The sequence below is a fragment of the Colobus angolensis genome, unplaced genomic scaffold (assembly GCF_000951035.1).
Source record: "Colobus angolensis palliatus isolate OR3802 unplaced genomic scaffold, Cang.pa_1.0 Scaffold159, whole genome shotgun sequence".
Classification (NCBI taxonomy): Eukaryota; Metazoa; Chordata; class Mammalia; order Primates; family Cercopithecidae; genus Colobus; species Colobus angolensis.
Window position 1 is genome coordinate 4,898,167 of NW_012114699.1, and position 4,631 is coordinate 4,902,797.

A 4,631-nucleotide genomic window follows, 5' to 3' on the forward strand; every position below is an offset into this window, starting at 1 on the left:
TGAACATATTTTTAAAAATTAAAGAGTTTCAGGTTTTAGCTATGATTCAAGTTTTTCTTGGCACTTGGACAAGTATAGTTAACCAGTCTTCAGGTAAATAATTACGTACAAAGGCTTGAATAGGTAGATAGGTAGATACTATCACAGGAAGATTTTAGAAAATAAAAGACAAATGTACTTTCAGAGACTGCAATGGAGTCGGATTGTGTATATATATATATATGAAAAAAATGCTGAAAAATTGCCAAATAAGCAATTTTACATTAGTCTTTTTAGGGTGAAAAAGAATGGCATCATTTTCACGTTATTTTTTATGTTCACAATGGTCATGACATATTTTCAGCCATCAACATAGCAAACAGAAATATGTTCATTTTTGTTAGAGAGTCTAGATTGGGAACCAGGAGTACAGAGAATGGCCCTATTATTTTTGGTAAATACATCCCAGGCAAGCCATATAGACTGTAGATCTTCATTCTGATCTTGCACGCGTCCCAGTGAAAATGAGCTGGCAAAGTAACACTTCTGTGTGCTTTCAAGTTTTAATACATATGTTGTAGTATCTACAATTGCTTCAGGTCTCCTTTTGCTTTCACAAGCTTATGTGGTGACCATATTAAGAAGCCAGTTTATTTTCAGCAAAAATGTTCTGTCTTGAAACACACACACACACACACACACACAGTGGAAACAGAAAAGTGGTCATTGGGAAAAGACTCTCAGCAAGGTTGTCAAAAGTAATTGACGTCCCTGGTAAGTAGAGAATTATATCACCTTTAATATGTGAACTCAAATCATGAAGATGTTCTATGATTGTTAAGTGTTTCCATAAATTCAGAGGGTGTTGTTAGTTCTATTTTGTCTCCTGTTGATGGTTCCACTTTGACATTGCTCCTCCCTGTTCTCCTTTCCTCTTCACCCATCTATTCCTCTGCCTTCTCCTTGTTCTTTCTTTCTGTTTCCCCTCTATGTCTCTCCTTTCTCTATTTCTCTCTCTCTCCCTCCTCCTTTTCTCTTCATTCTCTATCTTCTTCTAGTATAGTAAGCCACTGTTAAAATTTTTCATTTATGTGATTGAGCTAATTTTGTTTCTTCCACTACACTGTAAGCTCCAAGAGGGGGCAATGACTATGTATACTTTGTTTACTACTCTATTATGAGAACTTATCTCAGCTTCTGGCACAAAGATACTCGACGAATATTTGCTGAATGAATTGATTAATTAATGCCCCAGCTGGCAGTTTTAGACATGTTTTTGTGCCCCCTCTTCAATCCTGATCTTTACACTGAGGTTCAGTAGCGTAAACATTAAGCTGGCTTAGGAATCACCAACAAAAGTAAATACAGGGAAAGTAGTAAAAATTAGTTAAATGACCCTGGAGTGAAACCAACAGAAAATAGTTGGGACTGTAGAAAAATAGAGAGTATATGCAGTGTTAAAAGGCATTTAAATAGAAAAAAAAAAAAAAAAACCACATTAGCCAAATGAAACATGGTCAGTGGGTTGATAGTTTGTGACCACTCTTCTGGCTCAAACAAAACTGCTGTCACTCAATACTGGAAACTAGCCACCATCTCGTGAATCAACCATTGCATATAAATACTTGTTTAGCCAAGGAGAACTGTTTGTTACAAGGAGTTCATAGATGTATCTGTCAAAGGGTATTCATTCATACCATCACCAGAGAATTAATTTAGGTAAAGATCTTTGAGAGAGTTCCAATAGTAAGAGAGAATAAAATTGAACAAAGCAGCAACACAGCGTCTGCCATAAGTTTATCAATTTACTTCCCTTAGGAAATGTTCCTCTGGATGTTAAATGATCTATGAAATTGATTGACTCAAAAGCAAATAAACCCAAAACAAACAAAAATAGGAAAAAACCTTAAAAAAATCTGGAATGCATAATTGTGTATTTTTAATTATATTTAATAGTATATTATATGTATAAAACTGAAAAATTAATGGCAAAGAGTGACAAAAGGGGGACAAAATAAAATCAGGGAAGACCTTTTGGAGATGAGTAACATATTCACCAGGTTTTAAAATGCGACAGTAGGAAAGGATTTAAAATACCTAATTATATTGAGGGGTTCTTTCATGTCAAGAGCTGTTGTAAATATGCTATGTTATAATGCATTTACTCCTCTCAACAACCCTGCCAAGTTGATATTATTATTATTACTTTACTGATTAGGAAATGGAAACATAGTGACTTTGTTGAATTTCCCCAATATCCTATAGCTAGTAAACAACAGAGTTGGGACTCAAAACCAGGTTTAACTCATTCAAAGGCCTAAAGCTATTTCATGTAATATATTTTAATAAGTAAATCACATAGCTATCTTTTGATAACTAACCAAATATATTCATATACATGCTTCATACCTATATATTATATAAATTGATGAAATTAATGAAAAGGAGTATGATCTATACATTACCGTTTAATATCAAAAAGGAAAATTTCCGTAACTATCTACTCCAACAAACCAAGAAGAACACAAGAAAATCATAACAGGTTGCCCCTAAAGTAAGTAAATACTGCTTTTATTTTTCATCTCTTCCTTAACTTCAAAGGCTGGGAATCAACTGAACAATGGCTTGGCTATGGAGTTTGGGGGAGAAAGAAAATGACAAGATAATTACATACCCACCCAGCTATTATTCACCTATGAGAGCAGCAGAAATACATTTTCAGATATTTAAGGATGAGAAAGTATACTGCCTAACTATTCAAATTAGACAAAGAATAATTTTGGTTGATCAAGATATGAGACAATGGTTCTCAAATTATGTTTTGTCAAGAAAGAAAAAGATATTAGTCAAAATAATAAATTTGAGAAGAATCAGGATGTGCTACGAAATAAATAACAGTGAGGAAAGACATTGGTGGTTGGTGACTTATCATGGCAACTGTGATGACCATGACCAAAGTCCCAGAGATCTACGATGTGAGGAGGATTGACCATAGAGGTGTTCACTCCCACATCCGAGGACTGGGGCTGGATGATGCTTTGGAGGTTCAACAGGCAAGGTGGGTCAGCTTTGCTGCACAGTGGGCAGCTGGTGTGGGGCTGGAGATGATCCATAAGGTGAAGATTGTCAAGTGGGCAGTCCTCATTGCTGGTCAGCTGGGCACAGGGAAGACAGCCATCACCCTAGGCATGGCCTAGGCCCTGGGACCTGACACCTTGTTCATTGCCATCACTGGCAGTGAGATCTCCCTGGAGATGAGCAAGACCAAGGCACTGACACAGGCTTTCTGGCCATCTTTTGGCATTTGCTTCAAGGAAGAGACGTAGATCATCCAAAGAGAAGTGGTTGAGACCCAGATTGATAGACCAGTGACAGGAATGGGCTCCAAGGTGGGCAAACTGACAATCAAAACCAAAAAGATGGAGACCATCTATGACCTGGGCACGAAGATGATTGAGTCCCTGACCAAAGACAAGATCCATGCTGGTGACATGATCACTATTGACAAAGCAATGGGCAAGATCTCCAAATTGGGCCACTCCTTCACATGCTCTGGTAACTACAACCCCATAGACTCCCAGACCAAATTCAGCCAGCCTCCAGATGGAAAGCTCCAAAAATGCAAGGTGCACACCATGTCCCTTGCACAAGACTGACATCATCAACCCCCACACCCATGGCTTCCTGGCTCTCTTCACATGTGACACGAGAGATCAAGTCAGAAGTTGCCAAGCAGATCAATGTCAAGGTGTCTGAGTGGATAGAACAAAATAGAGAGTTTATGAGTTTATATCTACATCTGTATACCTATCTTTAGTGACAGTAATAATCAGCAAAATTAGAATATATTTTATTTTGAATTGGTACACTTTTAATATTTTTGGCCAGACATATTTTCTTTGTGTGATATTATACCACATATTTCATAATATAACATTCCTGATTATCAGATTCTAAATGTAAGCAGCACCCCTCAGTTATTGTGACACACAAAAACACAAGTACACAATTACAAATTGATTTTAAAGGAGAGATATTGCTCATAGTTGAGTAGAACTGGTATAAAAGGCATGAGAAAACTCTGCTATCCATCTGTGGTAATGATGCTAAAAATAAAATTAGGTAATATATCAAAAACAGTTTCATAGGAACTAAAGATTTAAACATTAAACATTAAAATCACACTTGAAAAGTATTGTGAATAATTATTAATATTGGGCTTTGAAAGCATGACCACAGTGGGTCAAACTATAAAGACAACCACTGGTAGAACTTTATTTGATAATAACAGTAACAAATTCTAAAGAAACATTAAAAGTAAATGAGAAATTGGGGGAGTATTTACAAAATAGAAATAAAGTGAAAGGTAAATATGCTTACATTATAAACAGGCTTGTGAAAATGAATTTTAAAATATGCAAATAATAAACTTAAGAAAAATATTTAACTGCACAAGTCATCAAGTAAATGCAAATTAAAATAATATATTTTATCTCATTAACTGACAAAGATGAAAACAAAAGTAACAATATCTAGAGGCAGTGTAGACATGGGAAAAATAGCACTCTTATACATTGCTAATGGTTTATTTGGAAATATGTAGCAAATGCCTCAAAATATGTATGCTATATGCATAAGAATTTCTACTTCAG

The 4,631-nt window shown here is 35.7% G+C and overlaps 1 pseudogene; it reads left to right on the forward strand.

Annotated features, from left to right (window-relative positions):
* The first annotated feature begins 2,909 nt into the window (after positions 1-2,909).
* On the forward strand, positions 2,910-3,796 carry LOC105508180 (annotated as a pseudogene).
* The last annotated feature ends 835 nt before the right edge of the window (positions 3,797-4,631 follow it).